The 19,590-nt window shown below is 33.3% G+C and overlaps 1 long non-coding RNA gene across 1 annotated transcript in view; it reads right to left on the minus strand.

Annotated features, from left to right (window-relative positions):
- Positions 1 to 1,996: 1,996 nt before the first annotated feature.
- LOC146995539 (uncharacterized) overlaps positions 1,997 to 19,590 on the minus strand; it is a 62,089-nt gene continuing 44,495 nt past the window's right edge. The window contains exon 3 of the long non-coding RNA XR_015043235.1: positions 1,997 to 3,241. This is a non-coding gene — a long non-coding RNA (uncharacterized LOC146995539). The remainder of the gene's footprint in view (positions 3,242 to 19,590) is intronic.

The raw sequence follows: 19,590 nt of genomic DNA on the forward strand, positions 1-19,590 counted from the left end.
TCCTAATTTAATTTCCCACTTGTTTACCAGTGCCTAAAGCCCTTTTGTTGCCCAGATTTTTTTTCTTTTATTGAGAGTGAGTTTGGAATTACAATTGATATGTCATTGTAGACTGCGAATAAAATAACCGCATTAAAGGTAATCAACGATAATCAGAAAGACAAGACAGTATTAATTAATATAAAGGTGTGTATGTGTGTGAGATTATGGCAAAGCCTCGAGGGCTATCTGCCTAAGAGGAGGGATGCCTTCGTGGAGGACGTTTTAAGGCAAACTGGCTTGTATATACGTTACACATGGGGAAAACCACGAAAACGCCCATGCAGCCAGCCCGTTCGCGGGATTCGAATCTAGGACCGAACTACCAGTGTTCATCGACTTTACCGCTCGGCCGCTGGTGGGCTAGTTAATATAAAGAAAAATACTATTATAGTAGTATTATTTCTTCCAATATCATATTATTATAATATTTTTTGTAAATTTCTATTACATTTATGTGATTTTTTTCCTGTTATATTATTGTAATAATATTACGTTCATAAAGAAGAAATATTATTACAATATTATTTTACAAATCGATCATGAACTGTAAGTTAGGTTTAAACTCGGAGTAAAGCATTAAAATGAAATGTAGGTAAGCATCCAATTTCAAACTCTGATATGCCGGGTGGTTATAGTCCCATCCACTGACTGCAGTTAATGCTGCAGGAGTTTTAAGAGTTTGAAAGTGAAAAGTAATATGCATAAATAAATGCGTTTTTTAATATATATATAATTATACATTCGAATTCCATTGCAAGACTAGTTCTAGATACTTAACACGTTAGAAATATAATTTAGCTTTCGAAAAATCATATAAAAGTTTTTTTTTTTTTTTTTTTTTTTTTTTTTTTTGAGAAACATTAATATTTTGGAATTGCAAATTATTTGAAAAGCGAACTTTTACGCATATTGTGATTCCTAGATAAGAATTTAAGAATTTCTTTAAAATTCAATTAATTTACGATCAGTTGTTGAATCATCGCCACACACGCATTAAATCAAATTGTTAAATTACATTCGTAAAAGCTTTTGTGGTGAACAGCAAACTGAAGAAACAGGTTTATATGCAAATCGAACAATAGAAAAAATATTACAATTTTTTTTTCCACAGCCACCGCTTTGCCTAGAACTGGCAGCGCAGTTTCATTTTAAAAGACAAAAATTTGACGGCTAATTTAAATTTAAATTACATATATCGTAAGAGTATACAAAAAACTAGTATTTAACAAATTGCTCAGAAATGTTTTATAGTAAGTAAATTTCTAAATTAATTTTAATACCTTAACTGTGTCACATAGGTCAAAAAACGCATAAAACATAGAAAATATATTTGACTCTGATTATGTTCTTTATATCAATTTGCGAGTCAGAAAATGGTTATTTCGTAAAAAGAAAAGCATTAAATGCAATAAGTACTATATTTGCTGCTTTGGCATACGCATAAAAAATAATGGGTTACAGACGTATGGTATTGAATTACAGCAAATTAAACAAAAGTTTGTAGCTAAACTTAATGTAAACAGATATTATTACAACGGTATGATTTTGAATAATCAAAAACGCATAAAACATAGGAAATATATTTGACTCTGATTATGTTCTTTATATCAATTTGCGAGTCAGAAAATGGTTATTTCGTAAAAAGAAAAGCATTAAATGCAATAAGTACTATATTTGCTGCTTTGGCATACGCATAAAAAATAATGGGTTACAGACGTATGGTATTGAATTACAGCAAATTAAACAAAAGTTTGTAGCTAAACTTAATGTAAACAGATATTATTACAACGGTATGATTTTGAATAATCAAAAACGCATAAAACATAGGAAATATATTTGACTCTGATTATGTTCTTTATATCAATTTGCGAGTCAGAAAATGGTTATTTCGTAAAAAGAAAAGCATTAAATGCAATAAGTACTATATTTGCTACTTTGGCATACGCATAAAAAATAATGGGTTACAGACGTATGGTATTGAATTACAGCAAATTAAATAAAAGTTTGTAGCTAAACTTAATGTAAACAGATATTATTACAACGGTATGATTTTGAATAATCAAAAACGCATAAAACATAGAAAATATATTTGACTCTGATTATGTTCTTTATATCAATTTGCGAGTCAGAAAATGGTTATTTCGTAAAAAGAAAAGCATTAAATGCAATAAGTACTATATTTGCTACTTTGGCATACGCATAAAAAATAATGGGTTACAGACGTATGGTATTGAATTACAGTAAATTAAACAAAAGTTTGTAGCTAAACTTAATGTAAACAGATATTATTACAACGGTATGATTTTGAATAATCAAAGTTCGCAAATCTTTTACAGTATGATAAAAGGCCAAAACACGGTGTGCTGACAAGCGTGTACTTGCACTCTGAAATACGCTGCAGTCTTATCCTCTTCCTTAGAGTCTCCTTTTAGAGTATCCTCTTCCCTCTTTCATCTAATTTGCGATAGCATCACGCTCTGATTGGAGTAGATTTTTTTTCGGTTGGTGAAATGTTCTAAAGGTGTCTATCTGTTAGCCGCAGCAAACTTACACTAGGACGCCCTGGCAACTGAACATTCGGCTTACTTTTTTCCACCCTTTGTTCGGAACCTGCTATTCTGTTCATATTATTTTAAGCACCTCCTGCTGAAATATACACAAAGAACTAGTTCCATAATGCCTCATCTAGGAAATGTAAAAAATAACATTTGGTAATGCTTGTTACCACGTTTTCTTGCAACCGGGTTGTCTGTAACATAGTGATTAACTTTATCAACACCTTTCATAGGAGTTCTGTAGTCATGAAAACTACTTTTAGCTTCAATTTCTTTCACTTTTCCACGTTCAGTTGTCGAACGTCTCCTCACGTAATGTGGTTTCTGAAATCAGATGGCAACTCATTCCTAATTTAACATACTGTACCGTATATATCAGCAGATTTCTTGTACCAGTACATGAGCCAACTGTAGACAAGTATAATAATTTTAATTTGGGTTCTTTCTTTATAAGTCATCCCAATCACGTATTTCCTCCAGAAAAAGACAGCCTTGCCTACTGGAGCTTTCATACTGTAAAGAGCATTAGTCTCCTTTCCGTCCTGGAAAATGCGATGAAGATGCCCGTGATCGCATTCGTTTCTGAATCCGCCTTTGATGGCCGCTAGACTTGAAGTAGTTCTTTTTCAGAATGTTTTTAGTAACTGTAAATTAATGAAGGTAATTTAATACTTTGAAATTTAATAATAAATAGTAAATATAGTAACATACAAATACTAGTATAAATAGAATTAGTTATTTATATGACTTGACACTGCAACAGTTGTTAGAATATTTAATTTTCATAATAATATTTTACTTTTACAAGAGTTTGTGGGAAGATGATTGAGAACTTCCGTCATTAAGTAAATGTACACATAGATTAAATATTTGTTGTTTAAAAAATTAAGTTTAAAAACAAAACCATAAAGCAAAAATCTTTTAACAGTCCGAGTCAATTATTATGTCAGTCTTGTAGAGAATAATATAAAAGTAATACACTGAGACTTAGTCATGCAGGAAATCTCGCAAATACTTCGGCTCTATTTCTGAACAAATGCATGGAATTCTCGTCCATTGCTATGCGTCCTTTCATGCATGTAATTGCCGGGAAATCTCTGTAATCTTGCGGTGTATCCTGCCCAATGATATATTTGCCCCGAGGGCACATAACATAATAATGTCCAGACCGGTCGCAAACGAGATCTAAAATGGGAAAAAATGTGTGACTATGAGTCAAACAGCCAACAGCATTTATCACTGATGACTAACTATAAGAGTAAACCTCTAACACCTTTACCAACTTTTACAGAAAAGAATACAGCGTATAACGATTGCACTGCCAATTACTTCGGGAAATTTCTATATGAAATGCATCTGTCATGAAAACAATGTTCGATTCGATGACGCTATGGATTTTCAAAATTATGTTTACTGTTTATTATCAAAAAATTGCAATTAATTACTTGCGCACTAGTTTTTTCGTATACGTCTGTGCTATATGTACTTAAAATCACAGAGAGTAACAAAGCGTACAACATTTTTATAACATTTTTAAAAGAAATTGCTTTGCTTATAATAGGCAGAGCGGTGGCTATGTAGCAAATACTTAACTCCGATTTTTACTTACTAGTTTTGTTGTCGAGGTGGTCGGTGATACTTAAAGCAAATATACTTATGTCGTACGGAAATCAATGGCGCAAATGCCGCCTCAGAGCGGAATGCAATTTTTTAAAGAAAAGTAATAGTACATCAGTTAGAAATAATCCCTGCTCTTGTCAATACAATTCTGCCATCTGGCTGGGAGGTTCCGAAAGGGTAAACCAATCTGTGAGGTGTTCGGGCACCATATATAGAGAATTGCATGCAATTCGGTAAAAGATTCAACATTTTGGCCATTGACTGCGTCCTTCATTTTGTCAAGCTAGGCGTAGTCCGAGGTCCACCCACTTTGAACACTCATTTGTCATATTCAAATCACATGCACAATCGCCTGCACTATTCCTTGAGCAAGCCCTATCTCTTCCTGCATCTTGCTGAACGATTTGCGCCTGTTCGCCATGATCAAATCCGACACAGCTGCCACATTTGCTGCTGTATGCCATGCTGTTGGTCGTCCCGCGCTGTCCAAAACTGGCCGTGATAATCATCTTCTAACATTATTGCCCAAGCTCTCAATGACGACAGCCAAAGGGACGGGAGAGGAATTACACCTTTCGCTTGCAGCCAGCTCCTTAGTATCTCACGCCCCCCTGTGTCTATTTCACTTGTTTTCTCTTCTCATAGTGCAACAGTTTCGTTGTGAGAGCCTGCATCGAGCAAATTCTACTTAAATAGATTTTAAAGGCACTAACACTTCAATTCATAAATCAACATAAAAAAAGACAAGTTCCGCAAACAGAAATGCCTTTGCTTTAAATTCGCACAAATCAATCGCTAACTTCTGCGGGCGGAGACTACTTCAACATTGCATTACGTTCCCCATTAAAACCGTTTGCTTTCCATCCACCTGTAATGTAGGGCGCTTCCCCACCAGCTAAGCACTTTCAGTTACAATTCATCTACTGCTTCTCGAAACATATTGCTATCTGCAAGCTCCTAGGTGGAGGCGACTCAGATAAAGTTCGGATGATGTCGCTTATGTTATTCCCCTGACTTCAATGCTATCTGCACTGTTATTACCGTCTCTTAATTACTGACGTCTTCACGAAATGCTATTCCACTGTTGCTTATGATATGAACTCTCTCTACAAAATACTATGAACTCCCCCCTCTAATTATTCATTCTTTTTATATCATCATCTGATCGAAAATCATACAACTAACTGCATTAAATTAGGTCTACTGCCCGGTACCCGCACCTCAACACATATCCAATCGAAAAATATGGTACTGAATACCAAATTTTGTTACTGAATATTAAAGTAACGCATTTCAGAATTAAAGAACAGTTAGGTATAGGAAACTGATATGCAGTTAACGTAAAGAAGAAAGAAAATACTATTATATAAAACAATTTAGCCCTTTTAAAATGGCAGAATTATGCTGTGGGTTTAGCTGTATATTTTTAAGTATGCATTGATTGCTTGCCTTTGAGATTTTGCAAGTTTCCATTTTTCCTTTTCCTATTTAAATAAATTTAAAACTTATATTAATAAAATTTACGGGCTAATATATTTTTAAGTTTATCTACTCCAAACTCTGAACCTTAAATCTGGTTCACAATTACTTTAATCATGAACCACAATTAAAATCAAGCTAAATTATTAAGTGAACTCCATAATCTTTTACACATTTAGACATTTTTAGTACATATTGCGCGAGCTGTTACTTTATCCAAGAACCTGTGTCTAGGTATTTCGATTGCTTGCGAAAGAAGTCTTACGGAAGTGGGATCTGTTCACTTTTTGAGAATAAAAATTAAGCATTCTTTTTGCAAATGAAAGATGTAACTCTTATCATACAGATTCAAATTTCTCCGAAGTATATCGTGAGGGACCAACCTGTATCTGATTGAATTTCTCGTTAGATTAATTTCATTAAAAAATCTATTCAATTATATTTTCTAAGTTTATCGGTTATGGTCGTAATCAGGCCAAGTGGTACGTTTTAAGGTTTCAAACTTCGAAAAATATTTATTCGTTTCCCACTGCAACCTTGTGTTAAAAAACGAAGGCAAAGGAATCTGGAGTTTCGGACGAGCGCAAAAGAATTTCACCTTCAGGAAGTTTGCGAAAGCTATTCGTAAGATTCATTAACTCCTACATTTTCAGGTGTCCTATCCTTCTTTGTTCATGCCACAATTTTGTCTCAGATCAGACGGTTATACAGATTTAAACTCAGTGAGGCATAGCTTAGAAGTAGCAGTTCAACCCGGCTAGTGGAGTGATCGCCGCTGCCTCATGAAAATATAGTTCCTGGCAAATGCATCGGAAGTCCAACATTAGACAGCGGCTGTGCTACTGGTAAGCTACGTAAAAGTTTAACTTAAGTGCAAATGCATCATATAGTTGACTTTGTACTAAACTTTATAAATATTTCCAATTGAACTCCAAGACAAACAGCCTCAGCTTTGTCATAGTATTTTTATACATTCCAATCGGTAGAGTGGTTAGCGCCGCTGACTGCCATACCAAAGGACACGGGCTCGAATTCCGGAGAAGATCTGAATGTTTGTAAATGAATATTGTACCAGCGGCATGAGATCATTGCAAATATACGGGCGAGCCGAAAGTCCTCTGTACAGTTTGCATCTAGTGGAAGATTGGAAGTAGACTGTCAGACAAGTTTCATCTGGGTATTCACGTTGAAAATTAAAAGCCGAAATGGACAAAGTGGTACAGTCAGATGTATGATCTTAATGATTCTTGCCAAAGACAAGCGCAATCTTGAACCCTTGCCACGATGGATTTCGTGGTCTTGATCTGATTCTGACAAGCGAGATTAGTAACTACAACAACTCTTTTATTACAACAAGTCTTCGTTTTAGATTTGTGTTACATTTTCCATTATAAATAACAATAATGTCTCAATCAACACTTATATGGATATTTACGAAACTTGCTGTGTGATTACTGTTAAATAGTTGTTAACGGCACTATTTCTTCACTCTGATAAATTTTAAAGAAAAGTCTGTGGTACAACATTACTAACTTTTAAACAAATGAATGCAGCATACATAGTTTGCACTTAAATACTTCGGAAATTTAGAGCTTCAAATTTGAAAAAAAAAATCATATTTATTCAAAAAATGCATCTGACATGGGAATACTTTTTGTTCGATAATGTCATGGATTTTTAAAATAATATTTACGGTTTGAGCTCGGAAAAAATCGTATAACCAATTTGTTACTCATTTGGTTTTCCCTATATTACACTTTAAACTCCAAAGATTAGTATCCGACTCCAAAGGCGTGATATCCCACCTCCCTGTAATGCCAAAATGGCACCAATCTCGAGGGAGCGACTTTTCGCTCTAGTAAAAAGCGGTTCCTTCTCACACAAAAAAAGTAGTGACCCTTTCTTCGTTCGCTCTTCTCGATAGCGAGATATCGCCCGATATTCGGGTGAAACCACGCACATTACAAAGAGTTACAAAACTCTGCTCACTCCTATATGGTGTGATTTTTATATACTTATTTTATATTTATTTTATTTCCAAACTGAAAATTGGTATCTGCTATATGTAAAGTTTATGGCTGAGGTAAAGTTTTAAAAGTCTCTGATTTCTGGTTAATATTATCTCTTGAAGAAAAGTTTTACACTACTTTTTAACCTGCTATTGTGATTTCAAATATCTGACATATACATCTGTTTAGATTTGCTACCTATGTACTTACAAAAACATTTACTGGAGATGAAGAAGATTATAAATCAAAGTAGACCATCACTGAAATAAAAAGCAGAGTTCAAAGATAATCACATCTTCATTGTTTGGACATATAGTTTTTCTTTCCAAATCTAACGAAATATATATTTCAAAAAATTACATCCACATTAAAATATTGGAAATTTGGTGTCATGTTACAATATTTATCATTCTGAAATACTTAACACTAGCACTATCTCACAGTACTTCTAATATGAAATTACTTTGAATACATATAATATATTTTATTTTACAGAAACATGGTTTTTGCCTTTAATCTACACGTAGTAAGTAATAAAAATAAGGAAATGAAGGGAAAATAAGGAAAAAATCAGAAAATATTTAAAAACATCAAATCTTTAGAATTTTCGATAGACAGTCTTGTGAGCTTAAATAAAAATGTTTTATTTCGTACAGTGTTACCACCGCTCACTTTGAAATCGCTGAGTTTGTTAATAAAAATCCATTACTAAAGTTTCACACGGTATGAAATATATCACAAAACAAATTCGACATTCAAAGTTTGGGCTTCCAGGTGTTCATGTTCGGATGGAGGACTACGTTACTCAAAAATGGCTCTATTTACTTGATGGCTCCAAGTACCTTTTCCTCGCAATACGAGAAACATGCATACATTCATGCAGGTTCTTCATTATTTAATTTCTTTAAATATAATACAGGGCGAACACATTTGGGGGCAACAATTTGAAAATTGATACGCCATTTATAGTGGTTCAGCTTAAAATGCCATTTCGAGCCTGACTATTCCATTCGCGGCTAACGTCCCTTCTGGGATAAAAATTCCTTAACAATACAAACGGAAATAATTCTTCGATTCAAAATTCTAGTAATTTCAGAAGACATCATCGGGATAAAGAAAACATATCTCATTTTTGAATGAATAATGCTAAAATTTGTTATAATTCAAACGATATCTAAACTTCCATATGCTGTAATTGTTATTGTTGCACTCAATTATCTAAATTTTATGCCGACAAACATCGTAGAACCGTAAATTTATCTTAGAGAAATTTTAATGAGAAATCTCTCACATGTGGGGAAAGAACTTAGACCAATGTTGAAAAATTGAACAATGTCAATAAGTGAAACTTACCGAATTGAATGCATGTAATTCAAATTAATAATATGGCAGCACTGTCCGACCACGAATACCAGATTTATGTAAACGTCCGGCTTGGGGCGAAGTGGGCATATCTGTTAGTGATGTAGTGGTGAGTGCAATAACCCGGTTTAGATTTAAATGGTTCTTCCATATCACGCTCTATCTTTCGAGTGCTGCGCAACAGAAATTTTTTGTCTGCACTTTATACACTTTAAGCTGATGTACCGTGAAATTTTAAAATTACAGAATTAAATTAAAATGCACAGAAACATCAGATCGTGACATTTCAAAGAAAAACCATGAAAAGAACTATTTGTCTTAATACAATTCATCATCAGTTTATACATATTTAATTGATAATATTAATTTATTAATAATTTAATAGGTAACAAATACATTAATAATAAGTTATATAATGCTAATTTTTAATACTTTCAAACATTGAATGAAAAACTTTTATCTGTTAAATATTCTTTAATAAAATATATTTATAAATATAATCAAATTACCTATAAATAAATTAAAGCAATTTAATGAGAAGAGGCTGCATAAAATGATTTTAGTTTTAATTAGTTATGCCATACCTTTTTCCCCCTTTACATTTATTTTGGTGACGTAGCATTAAGGGTCCTTGGAACTCGTAGAGAATTCAGAATCCGAATTGTCGGTCACAGTAAAATTAAATGGTTCACACAATTCTTCTATAATAACATCTTTTCTCCATTATTCAGTTTCTAAATTCTTTACATGATCACAGTACGTCTTCCAGTTGTTCACCGAAACACCTTCAATAATCTCGTTTGTGAAACGTAATAAATTTGACATGCTTATATCTGTAGTCATGTTCTGACTTGAACATAATTTTTTACTTCAGTCCATACATATTCTATAGCGTTTATATCACAGTGATATGGTGGGAGCCGCAGAACTGTATGGCCTTGCTCTTCCATTATACAATCAAATTTGAAAGATTTGACTTTGGAAGCATTTTGTTTCACTAAATACAGCAGCTCCACTTTTCGCAAATTCGGACAAAAAGAAATGTTGTGATTTGTCAGCTACTGCATTATAACTTGCTTTTTTGGGAGGCATTGGGTGTTTTATTTAGCTGCACGAATGGTAAGGCGCATTATCAATAATCATAACGAAATTTGGCGGTAGGTTTGAAATTACCTTCTCGTTTGCCCATTTTTCAAATATTGAAGAGTCATTTGTCCGCGATAATCGGCAGTTGTAGAGTTCGCTTTATAAATTAAACTAGTATTGGGAATGAAACCCATCTCACCACCAGCACATAAAATTATTATGCGTCGAGAGGCATTCCCTGTTTCTAAAATCCCACTGACTTCATTTGATTGTCAGCATTTTCCAAACGTTAAATTGCTGTTCACCCATGTTTCATTTATGTAAATTAGGGGACAGGATTCTTCTCTGTACTTTTTAATATTTCTCAAATGCATTGTTCTTGACAAAACAATGTCAGGTCTTTCTAGTAAAACGCTTCTATTATTCCGGGACTTTTTCCAGATGAAACCAATTTCTCGGAGAGTCTTCCTTTGCGTTTCTCTTTGCGAAGGAAAATTGATTGTGTCTTTTAATACAGGAAGCAGTTTGGTTATAGTTGGCACTTTCGTCTCCTTGACATAAAAGTCCTGAACTGCTCGTCTTATAATATCCAAATCAAAATTATCTAAGCCTGTACTTACAACAGTTTCTCTCTTTTTTTCCTTTTTTAGGGGAAGAAAATTCAACATTTTCTTTTACTTTCAGATTCTTTACGAATTCTATTTATGCTGGCAATAGAAATGCCAGTCATCTCACTCGCTCTGCGTGTTGGCTGCGTAACTGGGATGGTCAGTCTTCCTAATTGTGATTCTTCATCACAAACTGTAATCATTAAATTCTTATTTCTTAAAATCGCTTCGGAAAGGTTTATTTCTAGAGCTTTCTGGAACACTAGAACTCATCGTAAAGATGAAGATTTGAAAGTAAAAGAAGGTCAGTAACAGCGCTGCTCAACGATTGTAAGAAAAAAGCACTCAATGACCCCCTACGTCCGAGAGGAAAAAATACCCGCGTTTTTCACCCACACCCTGCAATACTTCTTAAACAATTTGACGTAAACACCAATGATGGAACATAGCAATAACTTTTATTTTACACTAAAAAAAAATGGCGACATACAAACAAGAGAAGAAAAGGCATAAAAATGTATTTAAAAAATAATTACATGCTTCGTGTGAGAAAATGCATGCGGCTTTCGAGCCTGCGTTTCAATATTGCCAGTAACATGTACATTGTTTATTATTCACCTATTTCAAATGCACGAGAGATTAATAACGATATTAACGTTGTTAGAGCCGCTATGACCTCGGAGAGGAAAAATACCCACGCTTTTCACCCACAATACATATAACTAAAAAATATATTATTCCAAAGGCACCACTTTGCCTGCAGTAGGCAAGTAGTTTCATCAAAATGATAACTTAAATAAATTATGCAGCTAATTGTAATTTTAAAATAGATAAAACGCATGAGTATATGAGGAAACTAGTGAGTAAATAATTGGTTATATAATTATTATCATAATACAATCTCAAACTGTGAATATAATTTTAAATATCGCTGGCATCATCGGATGGTAACCTGTTTCTAAGTCAGACGAATTTTACTAAGGAGTGTGAATTTTTTTAAACATTTAAGAATGCAGTTTCCGAAGTATTTGACAGCCCAACCTGCATAAGCTTCATTCCTACAAGAAAAACTCATTTTCGTGAAAAGTATACCGTTTGTGACATCTTTTAATTGTACTTTTCTACTGCGGGAGCGCGATCAAGAAAAAAAAAAAAAAAAAAAAAAAACGATTAAAGTTGCCATGGAAAGTTAAAGCTGCCGATTCAAGTTGCAGACGACTTTTTATTTTTCGTCCAAAGGTGCAATTTGCCCTCAAGGACTATTTATTTCGTTTGGCATTTTGCGTTGGTTACTACAAATGTCGGTTTACGTTTCACATTGTCGCCACCAAATATTATCGCCATGTGTTTTAGTTAAAGAAATTAAATAATGAAGAATCTCCATAAATGTATGTATGTTTCTCGCATTGGGATAAAACAAAGGTACCTAGAGCCATCAAATTTTGAGTAAAGTAATCTTCTACCGAATATGGTCATCTGGAAGCCTAAACTTGGAATTTGAAATTTGTTTTATTATCTATTTCATGTTTCGTAACACTAACGAATTTTTGATTAACAAACTCAACGATTTCAAAGCGAGCAATGGCAACACTGTACGAAAAAATTTTTATCTCCAGCGTGCGAGTCTATGTATCGGAAATTCTAAAGCTTTGCCCATTTTTGCGATATTCCTGTTGAATTGAATTTTATAGTTTAAGTGCGAAGAACATGATATTTAATAAATAAAAGTAATATACAAAAGAGTAAATGAACACCTCTTTGGGAGTAAAACAAAACCTGAAAGCTTTCAGATTGTAAGTAAAATGAATTCTTTTTAAAATACAGTAGTAGAGGAAGTGACATAAGTGAAGCTTCTTAAAATTGGATGTGTACACATCCTATTTTAACAGGTCTTCATTTCCCTAATCGATGGTTTACCAACTTATGGTGATACTGGCTACCCTATCTGTTTATCCTTAGATGATTCATCATGACAAGGTTCGATATATCGACATCGTTCTCGAAACCATGATGTTATCGGAATAAATAAGGCGATTACCGATTAAAAGAATGTATCAAATGATCCTTATTATCAGTAAATGATTATATAAATAAGTTTAGAAATATTCGATCTCAGTAGATTTCTCATTTCATTACTAATCTTGACGAATTGTACTTCAAAGCAGTCATTCTTAACTCTCACGATGACCGAAATATTTGATGATCAATTAATACTATCCTATTTCAAAGATTTTCATAGTAAAGAAAAGGCTAATTCTATTTTTGAGGAACTCTGTACGTATCCTTTCCAACCTGTGAAACTGAATATTTACGGCCACCAATATATTCCAGCTCGACTTTGTTGCGCTTTCGGAGATGAAGATGGATTCACCTACAGTTTTTCGGGGACATCGATCGTCGCCCAGGCCTGGACTCCTATGCTGCACCAAATTAAAAGTGAAGTGGAAGCCCTCACCCACGAAAAATATAATTACGTTCTGATCAACAAATACCCTGACGGAGATGGCAAGATATCCGCGCACAAAGACGATGAAAGCTTCCTGGATCCTTCCTACTGTATTCCCACGCTGAGTTAAGGTGCGACGGGAGTGATGCATTTTACAAGAGAGAATTATATGTCTCACATTCTGAGTCTGGAACATGGATCGCTTCTAGTGATGAAACCCCCCACTAATGTAGTTTGGAAACACGGTATCCCATCCCAGCTCGAAGTGAAGATTATTCGAATAAGTTTGACGTTTAGAAAAATTATATCTCCGCAAGCGAAGCGTTCTTCTGATGAAATGGACTTTGGTTATTATGACAACATAATCCCTATACCGTGCATGAACAAAATAACTTTTCCTCGTAAGGAAACCATGTTTAGAAGATGAGGTGCTCGAGATACCCCAGGACGACTGGCTGAGTGTGTCATTACCAGTCATCACGAAATCTTGATGAAGTGATCAATTATTGGTCATTAGAACGGATGTCTCGTCTTTCCATCGTTGTAAGTAGAAATAACAATGTTTGGATTCTTATACACAACTTTGCAGAAATGAATAATTTCAACTGTGGATCTTCTCTTGAGGGTGTGAGTATGAATCCTGAGACGTGGTATGATTTCATGAAAAAACTACCAAACTTTAATTTCAAGTATTCGGAAGCATCCTTCATAGCCAATAATCAGTTGGCGGTATTTTCTGCAAACGCGCAATGTGTTCAAGAAATTTTTAAAAGTCCCTACGGTGGTGTCCGCCTCCTAGCAAATTGTTTTGAATTAGAGTCATATCAAACCGATAAACTTTCATATTTATACAGTGAAATAACACAGAAAATCCAAACTAACCTATTTCAACATGTGTTACCGCATGAGATAAGAAAACGGCAATCAAAATGCCAGCAGTTGGAACATTTAACTAGCGAGCAATGCATACAGAAAGTTAATAATGTTATTTACGAGGAGTACTTAACCAGTCTCAACGAGGTGTTTATCGGTGAGGGATGTGCGGTCGATGATCCAAGTCAACGTCGCCACCCCTGTATAATGGAGACGACTCACGAAAAAGCTAAGAATAATACTGACAAAGCTATATTGTCAATGAACTTTAAAAGAATTGCTCAAAAACTTTATAAGGACACTTGCTGTTGTATTTATGATAATGAAGACTTTTTAAAGAATATTTCGTTGTCACCTGTACGTGATCGAATAGCAAATTTGTAAGAAAAAAAATATTTTAGTAAGTATGTATTTTAATAAAAAATAGTTTATTTATATTGAAATGTATCTTTATTTAGCTGTCAACTGTTTCCTATTATGTTTTGAGTGGATGTTTCTTAGTGTGCTAGTTTCTTAGTGTGAATATTTAATTACATTTTCCTTAACAACGCGTGGGAGCAATTTAATAATGTATCGCATAAATATTCTTTTCTTTAAAAATCCTAGTTGTAAGGTAATTAAAATTATTTGGATTAATGTTAAATGTATGTAAAGTGTTAATTGTACTACAGAATGATTCATGACTTTCTGGTATACTGACAAGGGTAGATAAAGTGAACTTCAGGTTTTTCCCACAATCTGGAACCGATAAAAATGTATTAAGACTCCTTTTTTAGGTAAATATATTGTTTTCTATCACCCATTTTCTAAACATTTGTTTTGAATTCTGGGTAAATAACTTAAATTCAGTAAAGATTATATCCTGATTTGGGTAAAACCTTAAATATTCTATAGTGAAAAATGCTTATTTCATATGTAGTTCTTAATACTAAAAAATAGTTCTAAGATAGTTATTCTGTACTGTGGAAATACTGCAGGAAAAGATGAATGATTTAGGTGGTCTTTGGAGTTTTTCTCTCGGAAAAAGGTAATATTTAGCAAATTACATTTCTCGAAAATGCATAGAAAGTTCCTGTAATGCAAACATATATGTACTATTATAAGAAAACGTAACACTTATTTGGGTGTAATTTTGTATTGCAAATGAGTTATTCCTTATTAAATGTGTATTAGTAAGGGATATTTAAATGCTGAGTATTCTGCGAAGAAATTTCTGTATTTGTGATGAAGAAGGTTCAAATATTCGAAATTATAGTGGAGATTTGGGTAAAATGTCTCTTACTCTTTGGTTCCTTCTGTAAGTATAGGTATACTCGTAATGATATATGTTGTGTAAAATACTTCACAAGATTTCGTTCATAAGAAAATAAGTCGGTAAATAAATTAATGCAGACTGACATTTGCGAGAGAACATCCTAGTCTAAGAAATTATAAAATAGTCTATATATGAAATTTTCTAGTGAATTAAGTTGAAACTGAACGAAGTTAAAAAAAAATGTGTTAACATTATGCGTTATAAATAAATGTATCTCAATAAAACAAACTTTCAAGAGATGAAATTGTAACCTAGGGGTAAAATCGATGATCCTTCATCTCTTATTCAATACTTGAAATGTTTTTCTTAGAAATTTCTTTTGTACATGTAACGTAAATAATCGTCAATTTCCCATGAAAGTCATTCATGTAGGAAAAGTTAATAAAGTGAAAATGTGCATAGCCGAAACATTTAAAGTGATGTAGAATGCATTCAATTAGTACAAATTACTGAATTAAAAGGTACTGAGCGTTCAAAATAATAAGAAAGAATTTTGTATGAGTACATGAAAGAATAAATATGGTTCTAAAATTATGGATGAAAGTTGAGATTTCATTCTAAAAATTCGGAATCTATCAAACTAGCTTAATGAGAATCAAGATTCAAAACTGAACATTGGTAACACTGAAGAGCCTAAAAACATATATTTAGATATAAAGGGTATTAAGAATTAAAAGGAAATACCAGAATATGCAGGAAATGTTAAAGTTTAAAAATGCAAATGAAGTTAATAATGAAGTAAAATAGTAAACAAAGTCATGGTAAGAGTACTGCCAAATGACAAATTGTAGAATTGGCAAATTAAAATAGTGCTATGGAATATGGAGTAAGTAAAGGCTATTCAACTAATTGGTGGTGTGTGGTGGTGTATTTAATTATGTCAAAGCACACTAGGGCTATCTGCCTAAGGGGAGGGATGCCTTCGTGGAGGACTTTCTAAGGGAAACTGGCTCGTATACACGTTACACATGGGGAAAACCACGAAAACACCCATGCAGCGAGCCCGTTTGCGGGATTCGAACCTCGGACTGAACTACCAGTGCTCAGCGACTTTACCGCTCGGCCGCTGGTGGGCTCAACTAATTGGATATGAATAACAGTTAAAGGTTGTAAAATAAAATGCTTAATCGAAATCTATCTCTATGTTTAAGAAATTTAAGTATGTTAATTTAGCTGAAATAGTAAAATCAAAAGCGTTATTACAACCACAAATTGTAAAACAGAGTTAAATATTTTAGAGTATGTTGGAAACAAGAAAGAAACCCGGTGTCAGAAAAGTATAAAAATTACATCTAAAATTATCAAAAGTTCATGCGTATGGTAGGAAAATGCAATAAACAAGTTCAAAATTAGAGTACTTTATAAATTACGAAGGTATAAAATGTACGAAACAAGTTAAAAATAATACCTAAAATCAACTAGAGCTCATACATATGGAAAGAAAATAGAGGAATTAAGCTAAACTTAAGAGCCTGTTTGAAATTACGAAGGTTAAAACATATGAAAATCGTTACAAATTAAAGGAAAGTCATGTGAAAATATAACAAATTAGTTAAAATTCTTAGTATTTTGGAAACTAAAGACGATAAAAAATAGAAAAGGAGTTAAAACTTATATCTAGAAATTAAATAAGTCAGGTATATGGTAGGAAAATGTAATAAGCAAGTTCAAAGTTAGAGTACTTTAAAAATTACGAAGGTATAAAATGTACGAAACAAGTTAAAAATTACATCTAAAATTAAATGAAATAAATATATATGGTCACAAAATATAGGAATTAAACTAAAATTAAAAGTATATTTGAAATTAAGAAGGTTAAAAAGTATGAAAGTAGCTATAAATATTTGACAAGAATCCATGTACACACTGATATGTTTTAAATTTAAAAAAATCTACGAATTTCACAATCTAAGCAACGAGCGAATCTACGAACACCTCGCTTTAATAAATTTACATAACAACAATAAATTTCAAAGAACACCATGTACAGAGCGTTCTTTTTCAACTTTAAAAAACATCTACGAATTGCGCAATCTAGGCACTACACACTAATCAACAAAATAAACTAAAATAACTAAAATAAGTTTCAAACAATTCAAAAAAAAAAAAAAACAATAACGATAGAAATTCATACTAAAACACAACGAACATAACGTTCTACAAAATAAGAAGAAAAGTAAAATAAAATGTACTTACCATGAATGAATGCTTTTTCGAACAGCAGAAATACCAATTTCATACCGCCATTAACATGCGCCAAGTAAGCACTATCGTATTTATATGATAGCTAGACACACTATCGAGAAAATTCATACTATGGTTCACAAATAAATGTTCAAAACCTTCTTTTCCTAAATCCTTATAAGATTTCTAGCTATCCCAAAAAAATAGTTGTACAAGGCTCAGTCCAGTCTTTAATACATTGCATCAGCATTTGCTTACTTCTATCATGCACAGCCACTAAAATTAATCTCCGAGACCCTCTTGCAACCAAATCTCTCATTGCAACATAGGCCATTTAAAAACACGCACGACACGAACGAACGGACAATAAAACCACTCTGGCAAAACAGTTTTCATTAAAAAGGGTTGCCATACAACAGGCAATCGTGCCAAAAACCAGCGCAGAGCACATATCGTCACATTTGGTGATCTTAGAGCGCATATAAGTGTAGAGCCACATTTTATTTACTTATACATCCCAGATTCCGATGTCACTGTAAATGAAAATCTGATGCTCTGTAAGGGTTGACCGGGATGGATCCAATACATGCCGCTAAAAAGATCTTGCTTTGTGATCAAGACATTTGTGTTATTCGAGAGCAAAACTGGATATTTTTTCCAGTATTATTTACGCAGGAAAAGGCATAAAGCATGATAATGATTTTGAACATTTTGGTACGTCTGATGACTGGTGAAACCACTGCTAGGCAAAGGATATTGTCTGGTCTCCTTCAATTATTATACTTCTCCACAGTTGGGCGATGTACTGTTGCAAGAAAGTTCTATTGATAGGTACGGCACAGTACGCGCCATTACGAAGGATTTGCTTAAGCTAAAATCAGCTCATGTCTATACCAACATCATGGTAGGTGCTGAAGAAGTTGATCAATATGTTACAGACAACCCAGTTGAAAGAAAAACGGGGTAAAAAGTATTACCAAATGCTATTTTTCCATCTTCTAGACCAGACGTTACGGAATTTCTCCTTTATGTTTAATTCAGCAGGACGTGTGGAAAATAACATGAACTACAGAATAGCAATTGAGCAAAAAATTGTCAAACAAAGTAAGCTAAATATTGAGTTACTAGGGCGTACTTGTGAAAGTTTCCTGCGGCCAACATATCGATACTTTCAGTATGTTTCGCCAACGAAAAAGAATCTACTGTAACCAGACAGTGTTTTTTATGCTATCGTAAATCTCATAAAAAGGAAACAATGTGAGAACTAGCTTATTGCAAAGAGTGCAGTATATGCTTGTCTGCATTATCGTGTTTGGGCAAATATCGTACAGTAAAAGATTTATGAAATTTGAATATTCAAAATGATATTGTTTTAATAATATTGTTTTACATGATATTTAACTTCAAAGTTGTGTTTTATCTGTTGTAATTCAGTGCCAGATGTGAGCAATCCATTACTTTTTTATGTGTATGCCAAAGGCGAAAATATAGTAGTTATTGCATTCATTTTTTTCTTTTAAGTAAATAAGATCTTTCTCACTATTGTATTGATATAAAAAACAAAATTAAACCGTAAACACATTTTCCATCTGTGGTGCGTTCTTCTGAAGTATATGGCACGGTTAAGGGATTAAAATTATTTAGAAACTGAGATTATATTTACTGAAAGACATTCTAACTAATGTGTTACGTACTAGTTTTATCGTATACTCTTGTGGTATATACAGTTCAAAATTACACAAACTTCAGCTAAATGAGTTAACTGCAACATGAATTTTTAATAAAACTGCGCTGCCCTTCTAAGGCAGAGCGGTGGCTATGGAAAAAAGAATCTTAGTTTTATTGTTTTTGATAACGAGGTCTTTTTATCGGTCTGCTGTTTGTTTATCGTTGAAGCTTTTAGGAACGTAATTCTAAAATCTCAGTTAGAGAGTGTGCGACCATGATTCTGTAACTGATGTATATTGATCGAATTCTAAAGCAATTCTAAAATCCTTATCTAGGTGGTTTT

This window comes from Stegodyphus dumicola, chromosome 9 (genome assembly GCF_044657685.1).
Source record: "Stegodyphus dumicola isolate Sdum_Otavi_A_Nest chromosome 9, ASM4465768v1".
Lineage (NCBI taxonomy): Eukaryota > Metazoa > Arthropoda > Arachnida > Araneae > Eresidae > Stegodyphus > Stegodyphus dumicola.